The following is a 23755-nucleotide window of genomic DNA, read 5'->3' as shown; positions in this document are numbered from 1 at the left end:
ATTGTCTTCATTTAATGCACTCAAGCTGATACTCTCTATATCTTTCATTCGTTGTTTTTGCTGATGAGTGGCGTGCACGGAAGTGTCGACAAAAGCGTCAGCAAAAACGTCCCCGTGAACTTCCATCATCAGGGTATCTATAGCAATATACTGGCATATATATATATATATATATATATATATATATATATATATATATATATATATATATATATATATATATATAAGCGATGATAGTTACTGCGAATAGCAGGGATATTATTAGTTAATGTCAGTAAATATATAGTGACAATTGTACATACCGACGATTACTGACAGTATGTGAGTATGTGATGATGATACAGTAGTTGGAGAAAGGAGTAAGGATAGTGGTAGTTAGTGATATTGCTGATGATGAAGATGATAATAGCGCGTGTGTGGATGACGACAATAGCCAGTGATAGTGGTAGGTTCGATAGTGTTAGGGATAGGGCTTATTATGATGACGATAGTGACGATCGCGATAGCAGTTAGTGACAGTGGTGGTGATAATGATACAAATAACTGGGGAGGGTGATAGTAATGGTTGGAGATTATGATACCAAGAGTGGTAGTGATGGTGACAGTGATAGTTGGTAAAGAGTATGGTGGTTATTGTGATGGTGATGGCGATGATACGAGCGATTACGATGTGGTTAGGGATAGTTGGTAAGGTTTTCGCCATTCCCGCTCTTAAGCAGACTTAGGTGCAGTCCTTTGATTGTTTTTGCTACCGTTGGTTATTTTGTAGATTGTACTTTTATTATTAATACTTGTTACACTGCTCCCCATTGCTTGCATTTCTAGCCCACTAACTTTGTTCTGAGAGGTCCCTCCTACAGGCACCTCCTTCTGTAAAAAATTTGCTTTATTCACTTTTTATTGCGAAAGCAATACTGCTAGCACTTCGAGCCTTTGGCGTGTCGTGGCACCTCCATACATGACCTCTCACGTGACTGTGTGACGTCACGCCAGACCGAGAGATGGGAGAGATGGCGCCACCATCGCGCCATCGGATGGTGGCGGCGAGTCCATACACGGCGCTGTGTCGCAGCTGAGAGAGGGCGCTCGCTGTTTGTGACGTCACGCTAGGAGGATAAATGAGGCTGTGGCTGGGCTCCTCGCAGTAATCGGAGCGCAGCCTTACGGTATGTCGTATCATGCGTATAAGGCGAGCCATAAGTTAATAAAGGGCAATCATGGCACACCACCAGCCGAACAAGACGCAGCCAAAGGTATTGCTTTCGCAATCTTCCAGGCTTAACCAAGCTAAGCCTTCGGCCAACTTTTTTATGAATGAAACAATAAACTTGAAATATACGTTACATCACAACTCCACTTGGCTCAAGCAATAAACAAGCTTACACTAATGCACGGTTATACGGCGCTGCGCAGTGCGGCTTCATCGAGACGGTTGTCGTTTGGGCTCGGGTAACAAACGTCGTGACCACCTGCTTGCCCTAGGACGCGTGGGCTATAGAAGCGACATAGCGCCGTCTACCGATGGTTCTATTGTCCCACGAAGCTGTCTCTCCGTATATAGCGTGAAGGCACGTTAGGTACTCTTGCGTCTTTCTTTTGCTGTTTCTCTACTTCCAGCGCGTATGGGTTTGAAAGGATTGCGATGTCTGTAAATGGACTGTGTCTGGCGAGTCCAACCGAATAAAAAAATACCGCGGCTGTCACAAAACCGACCCTCACGCGTGGCTTATATCGTTCTTGCTTCCTGTCAGCCGTAATCAAAGCGTTTCCTGGCGTCTGCCGTTGACTGCACTAAGCATCAGCAGCAAATGCTTGAGGCGAATCCATGTTCTCCTTTTTTATTATTATTTGTAAGCTACTACGGCAACAAAATGCTTATCTGACTTTTTTCAGCCTTTCGGTAATACGTAAATCTTGGCTCATACAAAGTAATAGTTATCTAAAAATAATGAGCGAGAAGATACTAACATTAAAACCTAGTTTAAAAATATATGAAAAACAGGAACTCGGTAAAACGCCCTAAAATACAGAATTCAATACAGATGTACCTAAGAATAATTTATTTGCAGTCGCGTGTAAATAATTATTTTAAGTTCGTCACGCAGCAGAGTTGAGCTTTGACTGAAAGCAGAACACATCATAAACGTGCCGGATCGTTAAAAAAACGTATAGCCAAAGACGAGAACTGGGTGTGAAAAAAAAAAACATCGAAAGGAAGTGGCGGAGATTAAAGGAATGAAGACCGAGTAAAAATACAGAAAACAAAATGGAGGAAGTCGAGAAAGAAAAAGATGGAGAGAAAGAGGAAGACAGGTAAGTTCACATAGTTCGTCTGTTTTTCCACAAAACCAGCGGCTCCCTTCTTTGATGTGATTGGCCTGCGGGCTAGTCACTAATTATTTCTAGCAGTTTTTAAAAAATTGCAGCAGCAGCAGCAGCCAATAGCTGTCCATTCTTCCCTAGAGTGCTCGTTCGCGATTGGCGCGATTCTCTGCGCTCTATGGCTTTTGTGAGAGGCGGTATGTATACACGCGCTAAGATTCGCGTTACGAGGCCGCCTTAAAGCAAGAAAGCTCATCCTTCACCGTCAAAACTCTAGGATGTTTCATATTCAGCGGCTCGGTCTATACCTTGAGCAAAACAACAACGTATAGGCAGAGTATAATATCGAGCGGCGTGATGCAGGACATACAAGATTTGCGTAACAGGCACACTGGCAACCGAAAACCCTCTCCCCCGTACAGTGATCATCCCTTTCTGAAACCCAGAAAGTCAGCCATCATATTTCTGTCAGCCTGTTGCTTCGCAAATATCTTGGCTCGAACACTCTTCTGACTTCTTTTTTTTTTTTTTGCTTTTTTCTAACTGTTCTGCGTGTACCAAGGCGAGCCACCATTTGTCTTAATGTGACAACCAGCCGGTAGGGGGCTAGAAGCCAAGCGCTATTTTCTCTTTCGCACGCCTGCACACGCATGTGTGCGCTGTACGCAGCGTCTTCCGTTTTACTTTCTACGCGGAGATTGATGGCGACACCAGGTGCTTTGATTGATACTCACGTGTTGTATAACTTCGTGTGCAGGCTTCGCTGTTTATTAGGGCTCCGAGTGCTCACGGGTTGGCGCTGGCCTGGTTGCACTATCCGCCTTTCGTGTAGCACACGTCAAGCCGGCAATGATATTTGAAAAAGACTGCGGGAGAAAAGGCCTGATGGCAGGCGTAGGAGAAGTAGGGCTTTACGTCGATGAAACGAGGTTGTCGTGCTTTCATTACGCAGAAGTTATGTGTGAACGCTTTCTAAACGCGTTTAGGCGAGCGTAAAATGAGCTGCAAGCGCTACGCTACATCTTTCTTGCTTTTTGCTGTCTTCAAGATATATACGTTGGGCTCAACGTTACAGGCCCGAGAGGCAGAGAGAGAGAGTGATGGCAATTTAAGAAAAGCAGGAGGTCTCGCCACTTCTGCTAGCCTTATAACAGGTTTCAAGACCAGCAGTTGCAAACATAAAGCTCGGGTCATATTGTGCGAAACACTAACGGAATGGCTGGAGACGTCGGAAGTGGGTGACTAGGGGCAAATTAACAGAAGGAAGGTTATAAACCAGGAATATGATATGCGGCTAATCGGACATCAATGCGCATAAAATACCGGTAATCTTCTGATGATTAAGCGTAGCCTGTAGCAAAGAATGACTTCGCAATTTACCTGAGTTAAACTTCTACCTAGGTGTAATATGGCACTAGAAATACACACTGCGTTATTAATACCATGCTAAAAGTAGGATTGTCCCTGGAGTAATCAAATTCTTCTCTTTAACATCTAGCATTTGAAAGTCATTAGCCACCTTGCCAAAGAATATTGTTCATGTCACCTATGGCCAAAATTAAGTGCATGTTACTTTTGCACTGTTCACCCCCCCCCCCCCCCCCCGCTCTTTCTGACGTTGTCAGACCGGAAACTTGCAGGCTTCATTAAACTCTGCCACTTTTGTCTTTTTGTTTCACGGACAACGATGGAGAACTGTAAATTTAACAAAAAAAAAAATTCCTCGAGGTTAGAATATTCTATTCTTCTTTGTTTTTCTTTAGTTCTTTAACGCGGTAGCTTTCGTGGCTCCATTTTGCATAAAATCTGTCTTCGACGTTTTGAGCACAAAATCACGATCTTGCCTGTGCCTGCCGATATGGCCGGGGACAGCTTGGTGAGCGGAGTACGGGATGTCACGAATCACATGACGCGTACAAGTTGGCAGGAGCCGTCAACGTCGCTACTCCGGTTATTAGGAGGTTGAGCTGGGGATACTCTCAGATCCCACGTCTGACATGATAACCGTAAGCCCCACAGGCATATAATCGTACGGCTAGGCTAATACGCTGGTTCAGGTTTTAGACTACGATTGTATGCTATTAATGAGTAGGTGTGAGATAAGAGAGTTACGCATTAATAGATTAGTGATTAAGCGAGCAGCAGAGTGCAGATAAGAAAACGATAATGCGCACTAAATCTGTGGCATCATACCCTCAAAAGTAAAGCTCAAGTGGCACCATGCGGCTTCAATCTGGTTCGCTTCCGCTCTTGGCAAGCTTCTCGGCAGTGGGCTAGCCAGGCTTCTCCTTATTTGATGGTCTTGACAGCATGTCTGGCACGGCTGCGGTCTCTGTCTGTGGCAAGGTGGCGCATCTGTATGGCATTTTTACCTATGATTAACGAAGGAGCGGCGCCTCGTACAGCCTCGTCTACTTCTAGCTATCTAGCTATAACACGGTCACTGCTTTCAAAGCAACATTACGTCCAACCATGGTGCATATCGATACAAAGCGGAGCAAGCACAGAGGAACCCGGGAGCGTTGCTTCACATGGACTGCAGATTAGCTTTACTGTACGGACAGTTCGGACGTAATGGCGCTTTGAAAGCAGGGACCTTGTTATAGCTAGAAGTGGACGAGGCTGTACAATGCACAAAGCAAGAGTGTTTTGCAGTTGGAACTTGATGAATACGACAATATTTGCTGCAGAGCACGAGAGTGTGTTGCATTTTTACACGAGGCGTGATCGGCTGCGGCGAGAGTATAATGATCTCGTTTGTATGCTGCATAGAGCAACATGGAACAACATACGGTGCACGAGTAAATACATGATGCATTATGTACAGGAATAACGCGGAATAGCGCGAAACTCTCCAATGAATGCAGTAAACTAACACTCTATAGATATCTCGCCACCTAGCAAAAATGCCCAGTGTGTGGCAAGCGGAGACGAAAGCATATAGGTAACAAAGATTGAATCAGCGCCCTGAGCCAAACAACTCTGTCACGAGGCACCTGCAAAGAACACTTTATTTGAGAGCAGCCGATTTGCTGACAGCGACAGACAACCGCCACTCCTCAGCAGGTGGAGAAAAATAAAAGTACAAATGAGATAAAACAAAAATGCTACGCAATCGAGGCTGCGCTGTGAGGGATAAACAGAATGAAAGCAGACCTAAACGGAAACCCATTTAAAAATGTTCTCGAGTTTCTGCGACCAAACGAAGTTTTCTTATTTCGTTGAGCAGTGTGGAAAACTCGCGAGTGGCGACGCGTAACGTCCTTCGCTCGACGCGCCGAGGAAGCCAGCGTGACCGAACACCGAAGAGACGTACGGTACGCCATGAGCAAGAACAACAGAGACAGCGGTGCAGGACAGATGACAAAACAGCGAGAAGAGCGAAATGGAGATATAAGGTCAGCTAAGCTGTGGGCAAAGTAACCATAACAGAGAATGGAAATGAAATCCTGAGGAAGACGACAAAAAGACAGGATGAGCAAAACGGCGAAACCGAGAGAAAAGGAGAAATAACAAAAAAAAAATAAGAATGGAGAAAACTTGTTCCTAAAGTTCGCCTCACCGGAAAAACAATGGCGTGTAACGCCAGCAACACCAGAACCTAGCCGAGCGTTCAGTCGTGACGCCTAAGAGAGGCCACTCCTGGGGTTGTCCAATCAGCTCTCAGCCGTATCCTCCCCTTATCCAAGCGCGAGCATTCCCCCACCCAGCCTCCTCTCTTTTCGAAGAAAAATGCGTCGCTTGTTTGTTTTCTTTGCACTCCACCCGAATCTTTAGGAGAGTACAAACCAGGGTAGGGACGACTGAACAACAAAAATGTAGTCCGAGGTTTAAACGAACGGCCGATTCGGCTCGTTAGCGAAACCGGTCGACGGGCTTCGAGGGCCTCTGTCGCGCCTTTTAAGAGACAAATTGAACTGAAGTCCGGACACGTTTCCTGTACTGTTGACGCTGTTGAAAGCGCCTGGGTAAGTGTGGTGGGCTTTTCAACTGCAGTGAACGATGGTTGGGAGCAGTTGAAGGTGAAGGCAAAACTGGTTCACTGTCGCCTTCGATGAATTTCTTTCGCGCTTTTGGAGGCTGATAGAGTCAATAGAACCAACCTCTTCGGATGCGGAAAAAATTCACAACGGCGTAGTAAACACTACAGCGAAGTGTAATGAGTAAAGTAATAAGCCATGAAACTCAAACTGTTATTTGTCAAAACGTGACAACTTTATTTGAAGAATAAAAAATATTTGGGAGGAATTAAACGGGGGGAAAAATTATTGATCCAACTACCCTGTAATTTTGTTTACATTACATTCTAATTACTAGCTTGAAAGTCCGAACACTGCAGAGAAATTATTTTACTACTTTTTACAATCGTGTCATCTCATTCCATTCTCGCTTATATTTAGGAGAAAAATCAACCGTAGACTGATCATTTGTTTGTAGTTTCTAAGCGAATGACGGTTTCTAAACGACTTTAACACAGTCATTCCTGTTGTTGCAACATAAACAAATTTTAGCCTTGCCCTTGCCGCATGATAGTTTTAGTTGCTTATGCACCGCAGATAGAACGTGACACACATTTATCGTACAAAAACGAAAAATAAAAAAAAAAACTAATGCGATGACGTCGCACTTACTGGGAGGCGTTATGCGTGAATCCAGAAAAATTCTCACATTTATTTACCGCATGCTACAACAAAATCTCTTTTACTTGCCACATTTTTTTGTGTCCTAGGGAGCCGACCAATTGCTAAATGCGTTCCCCATGTCAGCCTTGTTAAGGAAATAATCGCAGGAAGTCGATAGTGCTAGGAAAACTGCGTGTAAGGAGGCAGAAAGTCTGCTAAATGTTTTCAGCCACCCTTCAGGGATTCAGTCCTAGGTTACGCAACAACACATTCTAACAAACGAAGGCGGCATGAAAAAAAAAAGACAAAACAAAGACGGATTGCGATACAGTTAGGTAGCGCCCGAGAGGAAGCCTAAACGAGTTTCTCGCCCAGGTTAGTTCTCGAGGGAGCTATGTATACGTGTTCGAGCCCATGCATGTTTTCTCCCTGGCCCGTCCTCTAGGGAGACATTTGTAGAGGTTCAGTATGCGTAAGCCTGCGACGAGTGAAGTTTATCCGATTGGCACCCGAGAAAAAGCGAAACTATGTACATCGCATATGCTACGAGGTAAAGGGTTTTTCTTGGCATTCCCGATCCCGCATAAAATTTTAGGACTTCGAGAGTTGGTCCATACGATACCCAGCAGTGTTTTTGTTTTAGAATCAGCCGATACTGTAACCTTGCTCCTATATACCAACACTGGTTGAGCCGCTTCAAAGAACACTATTGGTGCACAAACTTTGAGCTGTAAAGCTTTCCGGCGGCAGAGGAGTGATGTTTAAGAAAGAGCATCAGGGCTTAATTTTTATGCGAAGAATGCTGACAATCGTCCAGCCTGATATTAGTTATCGCCGCTTTGGGAAGCCTTGTCGATGCCTAGAGACGCCTAAAGAAGAGGCCGTGCTGAATGCCTTTATAATAAGACAGATGAAAGGCTGGTGCAAGAATTGGAGGGACCTTTAAGCACCGCCTTTAAAGTTATGGCTCAGCAGCGTTGGTTGTTTCCGCCTGCGGCTCTTCTGGCGGATCCTCGCGCAACTTGCTACTCGCTTAATCGCCAATTCTTTAATTTGAACCTGTATTCCCTACTGAAAAACCAAAAGTTCTACCGGGCAATAACCTCACAAAATCTCAGCAAATCGCATAGACTCTCATACGGTGGACATCATTATAATAAAATATTTCGCAATAATTTATGATAATGTAAAGAAACTACGAGATCTTATGCAATTATATGCGATTTGTATGGGATTTTTTATGCGAATTGAGTGAGATTGTGGGAGAAAATGTGAGGTTATTGCCTCATACAATTTTTCAGTAGGGTTATCATACACGTACTCATCAATGTACAGCCGTAAGCTTCTACGTTATACGAACGACCACCCGGCATAAATACTAATAAAGCCCCGCTTTAACCAAACCATATGAACCTGTCTGCGTGGCATTGGAGTAGCGTGTCTTGCTCATCGCCCAATGGTCCTGCGAAGTTCGCTTTCAATATCACCACAAATTTTAGAGGAGAAGGGCGAGTTGGCCGCGCCTGTCATGTCACGTGGTCTCGTGACGTCACAAAACCCACCTATTGATCAGTACCCGCGGCCATATTACTTCCCAGCTACCACTTGCCACAGCCATGGCTGTGATTGAGCTCACAACACACCTCAGGATTTTTTTATTTTCTGCAGGACGGGGCTTTAAACATGTCGCGCTAACAAATATGCAATCTAGTCAAGTGTGAAATAAACGGAATGTAATAATGTAATAATGTTTTATAATAAACACGAGCGGCCCTACTGAAAAAATTGTATGAGGCAATAACCTCACATTTTCTCACACAATCTCACTTAATTCACATAATAATTCAAATACAAGTCGCATAAGGTCTCATAGATTTTTGTGCATTATCATAAATTATGTACGATATTTTATAATAGTTATGTGCACCGTATGAGAGTCTATGCGATTAGATGAGATTTTATGAGGTTATTGCCACGTAGAACTTTTGGTTTTTCAGTGCAGCAGCGACTACTGCTGTGGCCGATGACTAATATTCGTGAACTTGGTTCAAGCCTCTCGCCCTCCCTTTTGCGTAAGCTTTCATTCGGTAGGAGCCATCTCATGACCTTTACCAACTCAGTGTTCTTTCTTTAGATACAGTTCTTTGTTGCTGTACGTGCATGTAAAGCTCACTCTGGCCCCCTAAATGTTCTTTGTATCAGTCGTGATGCTCTCATGAGTGAAGATACTGTCATGATATAGGCTGCTTATAAAAGCACAATTAAATGCACAGTTTTGCCCAGAGCGGTGACTCGAGGCTAAGGCATTCGGCTGCAGCGACGAATTGCTGGTATTGTCAGCATGTTTACTGATTGTATGTATATAAGAAGAAGTAGGGGCGCACGAACGAAAACAATGATTTATTTCCGACGTTCCGGAAGGGGCTCGGCATCCCTTGACGAAGGCCGGACTCCGGCCGAAACGTCGCAAATAAATCATTGTTTTCATTCGTGCGCCCCAACTTTTTCTTATACATATTTCTGGATCCTAGAAGACATTTATGATATATATATATATATATATATATATATATATATATATATATATATATATATATATATATATATATATATATATATATATTTAAATCAAATATAAATCAAGCAAATGAAAGAGACCTCGTCTTTTACCTTCGTGAGCGAAAGGGTCTTCGAAAAAACTGCATAATGTATAGTGTTCATTAGAGTATAAGCGTCACTGTTCATTTCACAACAGATACAATAAAGTAATACAGTATTTGACACTTCTAACAATGCATGTCCTGAAATTTGTTTATGTATATATGTCATCTCTTTTATTGTACTCGACTGAGCTTGAAACAGCACTACATATTTTTGTGCCGAGACCTGCTAGCACTTAAAGAAAAAAAAGAAGGAAAAAATAAGCCAACATCCGTGCTGGTCCTGACTTCAATACGTCCAGTTAACACTCGTTATGAAACTCAGTATTTATTTTTTACTCTTTCGTTGTAACACCGAAGCCTTCAGCAACTTGCGCGAAACTATCTGGCTTGTTCCAAAGCATTCTTTCGCAAGCCTCCCGTAAATGATTTCTTCTATATCAGGGATTTTTTTTCGTGTTTGTTATTTTATTTTGTGTTCGAGCTATAAAGCAGAGAGACGAAAAGCAAAACAAAAATAGAGCAAGTCGAAGTCAACAACCTCAACCATTGAGCAAATAGTGGCTTGAGCACTATCGATACCTTTTTTCAAATAAAGTGCTGCGAATCCCTTGCAGCACTCACGAAGCAGTCGCCATTTGTTAAATGACAATGTTGACCCAAGATGCCCCAAATGAGTGTCCACTCCACTCATTTCTTAGGTTAAAAGCGAACAGGATGACGTCATCCACTTTAGGTACTTTCAGTGGTCTGCCGATGCTTTTTTCCTGAAACAGGTATAATGCAATTTTTTTACTCACTTGCCCGCGATGTCAAAGAACTCTATCAGGTTTTGAAAACGAATGTCACGGGGCGAACATGTAGCTGCCTAAAAAATTGGCTGCGTGAGTTTTTATATATATATATATAAAGTACAATCATGCATTCTTGGATTTCAATAGATATTGAACGTTTCCTCTTTTACCAACCGAAGATCGAAGATGAGTAGTGTCAAAAGAAAACATCAGGAACATCTTTTTAAGAAATTAACATTTTCTTTGATATGACGCCCCAACCGTGGTTCATTGTCAACATGAAGAAACCTGATATGATTCGCCAACCGGAAGATGTGTATGAAATATTTTAACTGCTATTTTGCTCCCGTTTCTCCGGCAACACTAATAAGACAGTTTATAAACCTCTGTTCACAGTATGTATGTCTAGCGTTCCTTAACATTTTTGATCACACATTTCCAGGCGTCGCAGTTTGCTCTGTAAGGGCGACCTTGTTATTTATCACTCGCTCTATCCAGGAGCTCTCCCTGATCTCCAGAAGCTTTGAGCTTTTTCTTAATTTTTACTGTTTTGCCCTAGATGCCTTATAACCATCCGTCTATTTTGTCTCGCACCATGACATTATTTCTCTTTTTCGTGAAGCATTTATAAATATCAACAGCACTATATTTTACATTGTCCATACATGTTTCTATTTTATGCACTGGCAAGAAACGGCACCATCACTGCAGCAATTTTTTTTTAGTGCAGTAGTGGTGTCTACAGTTAACGTTTCTTCTATTAAACTAGTCAGGAAACACCGAAACGAATGCTTTCGTGTTTTCGCTTGAGCGTTGACCCCAGAGTTGCTGCTCGCTTACGTCTAACTCGGTTGGATGTTAACGCGCGGACATATTAACTGTGAGCAGATGCAGGTTGAACAGAGATTAAGGTCTGCTAACCGGCCTCAAACGAATGCACTCGGACTCATGCCTTGAACACAAAGCAAGGTGGCAGCACTGGGTTTTCTTCGTCACCGCGTTTGGTGAGATCATCATCGCTGCGTTTGGTGAATATGACAAAGAAGCGTCTATTGATTCAGGATAACTTCTAAACATTGATGACGTCACACCATAGTCTCGCAACAAATAAGTGCCGCAGTATTCAGGACTGCTTGCAAAAATGATGGCGACACAAAGCAGTCTCGTGACAAAGAAGTGTCAAGTGATTCGAGATTATGTGGATGGTCTAACAGGGATAGTTATTATTAACCTTTACAACACATGCGGCGTACCTCACTAGGTTTTAGTAACCAGGGTAGAACGAGAGAAAGAAGATGGCTGCACAGTATGAAAGAGCACTGAAGACAAGCGACGACAAGACAAGGTCCAGACGAAGGCAAGCCCACTTCTTGAAACGTTGGCTCGAGGAACTGAGACTCCCCCTCTACCCTCGTTCAGTGCTCTTTCATACGTTTTAGTAATGAATGACGAGCGAACTATTCCACTGGGAATATTTTGAGAACAACTACGCAATGACAAAGAATGCGCAGTTTTCAAGAGAATTTATCAATTAGAGAAGAGCTTGATATAGATATTGACCTCGCTAAAACTTCTGCCGAGGCCGTGCTGTTGGGATTTACTTGATGGTCACGTTCTTTCGCTTTTTGTAGGCGGTGAGCCTCAGACAGGGTAAATATATCGAGGGTCAAAACGGGCATGAAATGAAGGCGGCGCGCGGTGTGTTACAGGCTACCGTTTCATGCCAAGTGCGGAAGAAAAAAAAAAAAAAGAGGGGAACTCAGCGATCGGTGACATGCTGCGGCGCCACCCCGGAGAAGTCGTTACAAAAGACATTCGCCGCTGTTCAGCCCTCCTAACGACGCCTGAACCGAAAGCGTACAATGGGAAATCATTAGTCAGAGCCCCTTTTTGTAGGAACTGACACCTCCGGTGGTGAACTGAACCGACCGCAGCAAATAAAGAAAGCACGCAAAAAAAAAAAAAAAAAAGCAAGCACTGAAAAGAGGATATTGCTGCCTCGTGCCCTCGAGTGTTTGGCTGAAGAAGCAGAGATAGAAAAAGAAAAAGAAAAACAGAAAATATGACGAAAGTAGCGGGCGATGACGTCTGAACTCAGGAATAGGGTAACCGTGTGAAAGTCGGCAGAATTTACTTAGATTTGCATTATTAATTTTCTGGCTGGACATCCACAAGTCGGAAGAGAAATAGCATAATGCATTTCTTGCAGTAACAGTGAGATAATTAAATCGAGAATTAATGGCACTGCAACCCGTCGGCGACTACAAAAGAATGTCTACTTTTTTATGTAGCGTTTGGATAACAAAAACATTAAAAGGTTCTTCCGTCAGTCTGGCGGTTTAACAGATTAGGCAATATTTGTGGAGGATAGTTTGGTCGCTTGATATTAATGCCACTAGCTGCCTAGTTGTCTACTACTCACTACTGAGAAAAATCGAAGGCGTACACAGCGCCTTTTCTTTCACTGCTATAATTAAATTAAACGACTCGCTGGCCATATCTATATAGTAATTGATCACCTTCAAAATTATCTGTCACTGAGACGCAACGAACTCATTACGTCGATTTCTAAACTTGTCCATGCTGAGAAAAACGATTGAGCCGTAAGGTTCCGTTCCAACAGCTTCTCAGAAAAACACCCGTCTCTGTAATATTTGCTAAATTTTCATGTTGTGTATGCATATTTGTTACAGGCGTAGGGACCTGTGTATTTGCTCTGGGACGTTGGATGTGTAACTTATTCAATCGCGACATCACCACATTCTGTCTTTACTCTGTCTGTGCTCTCTATACCCGTTTTCTTTCTCCCCCCCCCCCCCCCCCCCCCTTCATAGTCTGAAATACAACACAGAAGACCTGTTGCTCGGACAGAACTCACTTTTTGACAATCACTCACAGAGTAGTCGGCTCCTCAGATACTAAGTTAAATGGTAAGAACACGGAGGACTAAGCGACTGAAAAAGTCACAAACGACGGATATATCAGACTACTGCCCATATCGTGAGTCTCTGTTTGCTCTGTCGTTCCCTTGTTGGTAGACTTGAGGTGACGGCGAGCCTACACCGAGAGCTAGCGTCCAGGAACCCGTTTCCCGTCATGGAGACACTGATTTCCCGGGATCAGGGAAGCAAAAAGGGTTCATCTGGGGACCGAACGAGATTTAACGAGACTTCTCCGGCGCTCATGGGTGCGAACGCGATGCGCGGAACGGCTTCCGCCCTTTCGCCAATGTTGACGCCTTGGTCTCACGCCCGTAACCATTTTATGATGACATCTGCTCTCGTTTATGGGAAAGGAGTATTTCTTTCTATTTGGATTTTGCTTAACTCGTGGCATACTTACAAGTTATGTACTAGAATAGTAAGCGCTCAACCTTCTGCCTAAGTAATGATACAAACTATGTTGCGGCATCCAGATGCACTCAGTCATTCACATTTGAGCTGGAAGCAGGACATTTTTTTTTTTCTTTGTAGGCCTTACGTAGGGACCCCTTAGTAAATACGGTGAAGGGCTCGGCATATTTGCAAACTTCGCTGAATACGCACTTCTTACTTCAGGTGTGACGAGAAGTTAGGTTTCAGTTTGAAAATTGCGAAAAGAGGTGTTGTTAGATAGAGAGCAAATAATGCGTTGAAAATCCACCGGTATATGTGTGTAAAGTTTTTAGTCATCGAACTCTCTGAAGGCCGGCATGTAGCCGTTTTTATGCTGTGGAACGGAGTCAAGCGGAATTTTAAATGCAACTTATTTTCTTGTTTACATCGCTAAACAAAATTTGAGTAGAGCCGTTTGCACCTGCAAACGTTCTTCTGCTATGACATTTAAGACCAATGTTTAAAGGCTTAAATTTGTTTAAATAATAATAATGTTTTAAATAATATTGAAGTAATGTTTCCAATGGAATGAAAACGCTCTCTCGCCTCCCGTCAGAGAGTTATGGAAGCGGATGAGGTTAAGGAGTTCGCAGGGATCAAGTGGATGCAGCTAGCACAGGACCGGGTTAAATTCAGGAATATGGTTCGATTGGTGCATAGCGCTAAAAAGACAAGGACACAGCCAGACACACAGGACGGGCGCTAACTTACGACAGTATGGTAGAATATGGTAGAGGCAGGGGTTATAGACCAGCTGGTGATGATAATGATGAGTTTTGTTTGTCAAAGAGAGGTTACTGATACCTTCCTAGACGTAAGGACTTAATAAAGGTGAGCGCCTATTATGCCTTTACAAAGCAGCACAGAACTGACTGAACTGATAGATGACATACAGCAGTTCCCTGGTATAAATTCCTGTCCATGCGTCTTTCCAATTTCTTCGATTGTTCCAACATGAACGACTTATTTAAAGGTTGATTCCTTATCCTTACATTTTGAAGTCCTAGCAAGGTGCACGCCCAGAAAAAGCGCCTCGCCACTAGTGCGTGCAAGTGGCCCAACGCACCATCCGATGGTCTTCGTGCGACTCCGAGGCAGGTTGCTGGTATGCCGCCAAAGCGACCCTACGCACTTCACAATGGAAGTAATATTCAAGAACCATTCGCTCCGAAAAACTCTTTTCCTTGAAAAGGCAATTTACCTTTCCGGCCCGCGCGTCTCCTTCATTGCTGTTTCCACTTACCACGATCTTTTGACTCCGTTAAGTCGAGGTCCCTGTTCTCTTTCTATCTTGTTTTTGGAACGCGCCCATACCAATAACGATGATAAACTCGATTCTCGGCCCTGTAGAAATTCAGTTTGAGAGCAAAGAGAAATAAAGGGGAGAATAAGACTGCCTCGAGAGGAACTTTATTTTCCAGATATAAATCTCGGCCGTGTCGGAGTGGGTGGGAATATAGCGAGACTGTCTCGGCACCCTGAGAGCAGCTAAAGCCGGTGTGTAAAAAGGAAGCGGGTATTCATCCAAGAGCCGCTATACAGTATGCCACCCGCGCTGCTTTTGCCAGGGCACATCACACAGAGGCTTTGAAAAAATCAGCTCGTGCTCCTAACGTCGTTTCAGCGTGTGGGTGCTTTTCGCACTAGCGGCAACGAGAAAATGGACTCGCATTTGGCGGACGTGGCGGAGGCATTTTCGAGGTCTGCCAGAATGAGTAAGAAGGAGGAAAAAAAAGGAAAATCGACCAAGACGAGCGAAATGTTGCTCCAGAGACAATGCAGATGGACCGTACCATATTTTGTTGCTTGTAAGTAGCGCCTTTGTTCAAGCCGCACTGCGTTGAGTGCGCTTTTTGAACAGGTCCGAACAGCGGGCAACAAGGAGTGCGCGAAGTCATTTTGCGTGGTTTGCGGCATGGCCTTTAACTTTCACCCGCGACCGAAAAGCTCGCTACCTGAAAGGAGTGCATCTTCGTGTGTGCTCTGTTCAGAAAATGGTGCTAAATTGCCTGTTGTATAGGCCAAATTGTAATGTTTCCTTTAGGGCCATTTCCCATTTGTGAATGAATAAACAATGAAAAAAATGAGTGATTGGCTTGTAGTGGCCAATGCATTCTTAACTTCAAGGCAAAAGTTTGACTAATCTAGAATCTAGCACAATGGGGCACGAAATTCGTGGATATTGTTATTGAAGGTTTTGTATTGTGTATAAAAAAGAAAAGAATATCGCAGCTTTGTACAAGCGGCATCTACTTGAATCAAAAGTAAATAAATACGGTGATAATTTTCTCTCTTCATGTTGTCGCCAGAAGACTGCATTTTGTAATTTTACCCGCCTTACAGTTCAGCGCGCTTCATTCTAGCTCTCATGGAGGAAAAAAAATCTCTAATGTGCTGTCCTTTGTCCTCCGCAAAGCCATTGACATAAAATCAAACAAGCCCATCTCATCAGTCTCGGCACCGACCACACTTGTACGTCGACCTAACTAAAGCATCTAAGTACCGTCTTTGCCAAAAGTAACCAGGCTGCGTTCTCCGCTTCTCAGTCTGGTAGTGGAGAATTCATGCAACTTCTGAAATTCTAAACATATCCAATGTAAAGGCGAGCTCCAGTCCTCAATTTTTACGAAGTTTTGATACTGTGGGGTTTAATTTTGACTTTAGAATTCAAGATAAAAGCAAAGCATGCAGCCTGGTTACTTTTGGCAAAGTAGTTAGCTCAAAAGCAGTTGAATGAACAAACTTCGGAGCATCTGCTTTATACGGCTTGCTAAGGTAATCTGAAAGTAACTTGCAGCGATGGAAACAGGTAAAACGTCCGAAACTGTATGCTAAACAGTTTTTCTTCACTGCTCATATGTTTACTTCCTTTAAACATTGGTGTTTTGCGCAAATAGACACGAACAACGCAAAAGGAAGTAAATGGCAGTCTTGTTTCTCTTCAGTTTGTCGTGTTTGTTGGCCCAATAAAACTTCAAAGATGCAAATGTAGTAACAACGCTAGCCGCTCAACTATTTTTTTGCATTCCTCAGCCTCTGGCACTGCAGCTGACAAATTATTTTGCCTCTTCAATTTGCAGCCATGACGTCACAAGTCGCGAAAGGCCTACAATGCCGCGCTTCTCCTGGCTGGCGCTGACCAGAGCAGAAGGCGACCGATAGCAACGGAGTGTTGTGAGTGTCTGACATTTATTCTGTATTGAGACCAGTACATTATTCGACTTCAAAATGTTTCGTCAGATTCCAGTCGCAAGTATTTCGGCCTGATCCCGCACGTACTCGCAGAGGTCTCTTAATTTTGTTACAGTACTAAGCATTTTGATAACCACGTGCCTTTTATAGGAGTAATATTACAGGGTTGAATGGACTTCGCCAGGGAAGGCCTTTTAGACGCAGTACGCGCAGTCTGAGTAATGATGATGATGATAATTAAGAATTCTCAAAACTCTAATTCAAAATAATAGAAATGCTAAGGCAGCCCTAGTTGCGGTGGCAGCTGCGCTACCTACACGGTGAATGATGATATGGCTCGGAAGATTTAGCAACAACAAGCGCTGAAGACATTGTAGACCAGAAATATGCAAGGGTTATCCCTGTTAAGCCGACGGTAGTTGGAAAGCTTGGAAGTTACAGTTTCAGCGGAATCCGGGAGTTAACCAAGTCAAATGTTGCAGGATTAACCGTGGCATTCGCGATCAGCCGCGGTGTAAATTTTGCACTTGGGTATCGGAGGTCACGAGTTTATAACCATATTTGTGGCAGCGTCGGCGAGCCGCCCCGTAAATGGCGGATACTTAAATCTCGTTATAACGAGCTAGAACTCCCGCTCAGTGCTTAAGGCATTTGGTAAACCAAGTACCCGGTTTTGAACACGGCCCATTCCAACCCACTCCTTTGATTTTATTTAGTGCGAAGGCACCAGAAGAGGTCAGCCACTGCTCAATCATAGGCTCCATCGCTTTCTTTGCTGGATGGCGAACTTGAAAGACCCGTGTAAGGGACTTTCACTCTGAAGTCGCTATACCAGAATTTGTTTGAATTACACACGCAAGACCAGATCGTTGTGACCTTACGGAACAGCTTAGCCAATTAAAGCTACGGCACAAACAAGGCCAGACAAGATTTTTGGTCGGTGGTGTTGAGCGTTCGCTGACGGATTTCAAATGCATTGTAGCGATTCATGCTTTGATCGGTCGCGTTACTTCATACAGGTAACTTAAGTACTCGGAATAGACACACCTGGATCGAAGTAATTAAAAGAAGACGAAAAACTCACAAGTTACATTTTATTATTTTCTCAACTCCACTAGCCTTCTCGCAGTACACATCAGGAATTTAAATCATGACTGTACTTCGGTAATCAACTCCCTACGGTTGCAACGGCTCGCACATGGCCGATGCAGTGCTTACACACACAGAAGCCGAACATATTTGGCTTTAAATAATGCTTCCTCATATTTCACCCAGAAGTTATTGCACTAGAAACAGTTCAAAAGGTGCAGCATTCTCCTCAATATAGGTTGAACGCAAAATTACATAACGGTATTACAAGTTTTGCAGAAAAAACCTAGTCTTAACTTGCGTGTTGTTGACGAAAGCTGTCAGACAAGCTTGGAATTCCGGATCCCTAACTCGGTCTCATGAAACGTTATCTTGCGCGAAAAATAAAAGACTAAGAATGAAATTCAAGTTTCGCGCACAGCCGCTTGAGAGTTAATATACTCAAAAAACTTCGGTAGACATATCCTCTGGCTTCTGGGTTTTTTGTCTGTTGTTGTGCCTTTGGAGGTTTCTGGATTTTTTTGTTAGTTCTTCAAGGCAAGCATCATCTCCTGCGGTGACGCATATTGTCCACTACGCCACTCCGGATCCGACAGAGCTCTCTGACAAAAAGAACTTCACGAATCGCGAAACTCTGCAGCAGCTTTTTGTTGTTCGCGGTCGAGCAGAAAGCGACTGTAGCTTTTCTTCCAACGTCGCACGCTGTACTATGCGTTGCTAACGGTCATCAAGATTGCATAGAAGAGTCAGGAAACCGGTCGCTTCTGAACCACTTCGGAGCTACTCGACATCGGAAGCATACAGGACAAAGGGAAAAATGGCGGCCTCGTCTTCCGATTCCGCAGCGAGACCGAAATGCGCCTCCGGTTTCGCGTTCATTCTTTACCGTCAACGTTTAAGCAGCCACACAAGGAAGCGTCGTCTGATAAACCAGTGGGTCTTGAGGCCAACACTGCAGGGTTGAGTTATGAGCTGTCCGGTGACAAGTTGACGTTGAAAGAATGATGCTTTTGCTGCCGCGCCAGATGCATTTCCCGCCGCCTATTGGTCCACCTAGCCTTATGCAGAGGGCCAGAAAAGAGGACTTATATCGCGAACCCTTTTTTTGTTCGTTTTTGTATATATTGTACCTACACCCATTGCTCGTTTTGCTTTGGTCATTCTGTTATCCCTCCATGCGACCTATTTCAGCTGCAATTGTTCGGGCATGCTGCTTCCTGTCTGAAAAAAGAAAACCCCGGGTATATCCAGCCCCTTTTTTCCTATCTTTTGTTATCCCTTCTGCTGCGGCGGACCCAAGATGGCAGGCCCTTGCGATCTTCTCGTCTCGAGATCGTCCCTGTGGACGACGCGGAAGTTCCATTTATTCGGGGATCTAATGTATCCGTTTCTTATTCGTTCCACCTATGTTTCGGTTGCATCTTTTTCTTTTTTCTCTCTGCCTTGATGTGCCCATTCCTAAGTCTGCACCACACCGTCCTTCAGTGTAGGGTCCACTGCGGTCCCCCGATAGCAACGGCTTCGCTTGACTGCACGTTTTGCCTCCTATTCCAGTTATTGAAATATGGCTCTTCCCTAACGCTGTTGTGATAGAGGCGTGCCACACTATGGAGCCCTAAGGACGCTTCTTTGTTTCTTTAGTGGCGATGTATCTGGAAAACTGTTTGTAAGCTCGCAACAGGCATGATGTTTTTATTTTTCCTTTTTTGTCTCCGTTCAGTTGTGTTGTACCTGTCCTGGATAGAATATTCGTCAGTGACAACCTAAATATATTGTGTGGCACTGGGGGCACATATTTCCATGCCATTCGGAGCCCTAAAACAAGATATATCTTGTATCTAAGTTATACTTTGTAACCTGTGGCAGAGCTAGCAGATGGCATCAGTGCGATATGTATCACAGTCGTGCAGTTATAATCACTATGAACCAGTGGATTTGGCAAACATACAACTGAAAGCCCAAAATTATCTGGTTTGCTTGAACATTTCTCCACTTGGAAACTAATAAAGCTTCCTGCACTTCTAAATTAAGCTATTATTTGTTCTTCGATTGGTAGGACTACCTGCGTTTCAGCACAAAGGCGATGTAGAGACAGTGAGGAACCACGATAATGAGGTATGCACAAAGGAGGCAGATCGAGTGGAGACTGCAAAACTGCTAGCCGTAATCTGAGATGGAACATGAGCGGATTTCTGACTCGTTTTACGCAGACAACCCATGCCACCAGATCATTAGTCTCTGCTTGCCCTCGCTTAAGGATGAGGGCGATTCTTGACGGCACCCAGGTCACTACAGTTTCTGTCACACATGTACACAGCCGGACTGCAAAGCATCCGCGCCGCGAAATGGGGATGGGTTTGCATCATCAGCGCTGTAAATGTCTCGAATGTGAGGACTTTCTTCCTCACCTATCGGAAGCTAAAGTTCTTTTAAGTGGGATAACCAGCAGCACTCAAGGAGTTGCAGCCAAACCCTTCCGGCCATATACATTTCTCACAAGTGCTGGTGCTGGAACAAGCCCTATGTAAGAGTTGGCTTCGGAAACATGGAGGTGATAGAGATTGATTTTGACAACATAACACAAAGCTGGTGTTTGGATACAGTCGATGGAGGCAGTTTTGAGAGAAGCGGTGAGCTGCGCTGCAAGAAGTGGTGAGCTGTGCATAACGGTTCATATACCTATAGCGCACAGATGAGTACCGAAACATAAAGAAATTACACCTCTTTCAAAAAGACGCAATACGAAGGCTTCTTTATGGCACGCTTTTCTTTCATTTCCGTGCGAATTTTTAGGAATAGAGGGAGCGGGCAGGGAATTAATATTATTCCTTAAGGTGGAGCAAAATGACTTTTTGGCCAGCATTGAATAAGAAAAGTTCTCATTTTCAAAGCAATCGGCTATATTCCTTACATTCCTCATATACTTCTTTAGCAACGCACGTTTGGTTGGCTAACGACGTCGTTCATTTCGATGGAACAAATAGCAGCCATTTCCTTCAAAGCGGACGAGACAAAACACACTGCGGAAACTGCTGCAGCCCTAGCAACAGCGCAGGCAAGGGTCGGCCTTTGTGCAAGTGCCATTTCTTGTACGCCTCGTCTCGAGATCTTCTGGGTTAACCAAAACGGCTGGAGTATCTCTCTCCTTATTGGCGCGTAGGCTTATGGAAGTGAGGGGAGGGAGGGTGAGTACGGGAGAAATAAAAATAACTCCTAGAAGACATCTGCTGTGAAGCCATTACAAGCACGATTAATGGCCAAAAGTGTCGTGATTAACGGGCAATTACATCTTCCGACCCGTGTGTTCCCTTTGAGGAGAGGGCGGGCTTGGGAGCTGTTTTATCTTGCGCCTTACGCGTCGCGGTCACTTGGCTATTTTTGACTGGCATAACTAATGGCACGGCATGCTGCTTTCTTCGTTTTTGAGCCTACGTTTCGATAAAACTATAAGCGTACCGAGGCGCTCGGAATAGTTGCGATAAAGACTGTAACGTTTCGTGCCTGAATCCTTAGTTTAGTTGCCAATAAAAAAACTTTCCTCCGTGTATTGCTATATACGCTTTTCGCTGTATATTTAACAATTGTAAAGGTCTTGCGAGTAGTTAAACGTATAAATGAGTTCAAATTTTCCTCTCCAGACCTGCGCCTCTCTTTACACTTCTATGGCAACGAATATCGAAGTCTCTTAGACTGTCCGTAGTCGTTGGCTCCACAGAAACGGGCTTTGAGTGTCAAACGCCCCTATTTTAAAACCTGACTTATTTCTCGCACTGGTCGTATACGCTTCACTTCCGGTGCTAAGGACGCAGCTCCGTTCCCTTCTAGAAAATGATGCTAACACACAAATATTTGCCAAGTATGGCTCGCTTTGTGGCCTGGTTAAAGCAATGTGATTCGAATGACGACCTAAATAATGGTAATTCTGTCTACTCCCCTTTATCCCTATCCATGGCCATGAGCCTTCCCATTCAATAAAGGACATTCAATCAATCGATTCCGCCTGCGGTGGCATGCATATTAATCGAGCAGCAGAGCTACAGCTCTGCTGTTGTCATGCACATGGAAAAACTCCTGGCGGCCGTAATATATTTGTATCTGTCCGCTACGTTAACTATCAATGCGAGGGCATTTCTCGCCTCATAAGTGGCCTGTACGGGGCCAGTCGGCGGAGCGTGTTGACCTAGCATGTAACCAGAACATGTATGCACGAACTGTCAGTCATGGATACGAAAACTGGTTTTGACAGAAAACGGGAAAGGTTTGAGTGCCAAAGTATGGTAATGGGTTTTAATTCAAATAAAGGTCGTGGGTTCGAGTTCGAAAAACTATTGTTAGTGCGAACACACAAAAGGTCATGGGTTCGAGACACAAAAAGGTCGCGTGCTCGTGACCCAAAGAGGTTCGCGATTGCGAGAATGTTCAAATATTTGAGGTTCAGTCAAGGTCATTGGTTCGTGCCCAAAGAAGGCCCTGAGAACGAGTCCTTTGCTCGGTAGCCTTAGGTGCTTTCGCATTACTGCACTTAAGGAGACTTAAGTGCACCCCTGCAATTTTTTAAAGCCATAACTTACTTCCCCTAGCTGCAACCATCTCGCAACCTCCAAATTGTACCTTTTTTTTATGACAATACCAGTGTTATAGCTCTTTCCGTCGCTGGTCGTGGATTACGTATACTACATTTATTTGTTGCAATGCTAAAAAGACACTGAATACTACCCCCTACAGTTCGTCCTGAATAGAAATATAATAACTGCTTCCTTGTTGTGCTTTTCACGTTCATTCGGCAGCGTAAGATTTGCTACTGAGGAATGTTTTCCCTGCTGCTCTCAAACAACTAAAGATCGTACGATGTTAAGGCAATTAATGACTTTGGTGCTAACGCAAGTGAAGTGAAATGTTCTCATATAGACTAGCAGAACAGCATCGTCATATTTTGTTGCGAAAGCAACACTTACGCCAGGCAGCTCGGCTTGTCGCATATGCTCGTATGGCGTAGCCGCAAATGACAGGAGCTGCCAACTTGGGTCTCTCGTTTCACATGGGACAGTTACGTCAGAATCAGCCCGCCAGGACCCACGTATTCACGTTACCGCTTGGTTAAAGCGGGGCTTTATATGTGGGCTGGTAGCCTACCCTGTCGCGTCATACCCTTAAAGGTGGAGCTTAAGCGTCCCCCGTATTTAGATGCAGTAAATGCCTTTACCACCACCACCTAAAAGGCCGGTGAAATTTGATGCGTTCAACGAACCGCGGGTTGTGTTCGATGCAATGCTCGGTCGCCCACAGGGGGGAGCTCTCGAGGCGCGTACTGGGGCGCTGCGCACTCTGTTGTACCGGCAGAGGTTCGACAAGTCTCCGGTGGTTCAGGCGGGACGCTGCCAAACGTGCGGTGGGGAGCAGGAGAACATAGAGCATCTGGTCCTCCACTGCCCGCAATTGGCACCGCGACACCCAGAGGGCACCACCCTACTGCAGGCGCTGGGTTTCGCCGCCTCTGACGGTGACACTCCGCACGCGGCGGTGGCGGCAACAAAAAGCCGACTTCGACAGTGGTGGGGGTCGACTCAGCAGCGCAAGCCGAAGGCGAACTCGGTGACTCCAGCGAACGCACTCCCCGACTGTGTTTAAGTGGTCTGTGTGTGGCTATGTGTGTGTATATGCTAAGACTTATGTCATGTAAACGGCTAGGGTGCACATCGTGC

General features: G+C 44.3%; 2 protein-coding genes across 2 annotated transcripts in view; one reads left to right on the top strand and one right to left on the bottom strand.

The window, feature by feature from the left end:
- Positions 1-23755, bottom strand: part of LOC146182067 (pyrokinin-1 receptor-like) — a 356768-nt gene that overhangs the window by 253897 nt on the left and 79116 nt on the right. The gene's annotated exons all lie outside the window — the stretch shown is intronic.
- LOC146182062 (uncharacterized) overlaps positions 16855-23755 on the top strand; it is a 161551-nt gene continuing 154650 nt past the window's right edge. The window contains exon 1 of the mRNA XM_084575887.1: positions 16855-16946. The gene's annotated coding sequence lies outside the window, so the exon portion shown is untranslated. The remainder of the gene's footprint in view (positions 16947-23755) is intronic.

The sequence above is a fragment of the Amblyomma maculatum genome, chromosome 8 (genome assembly GCF_055883805.1).
Source record: "Amblyomma maculatum isolate TAMU_Amacu chromosome 8, ASM5588380v1, whole genome shotgun sequence".
NCBI lineage: Eukaryota > Metazoa > Arthropoda > Arachnida > Ixodida > Ixodidae > Amblyomma > Amblyomma maculatum.
Note: the sequence above shows the minus strand (reverse complement) of the source record. Positions and strands in the feature narration are given on the sequence as shown.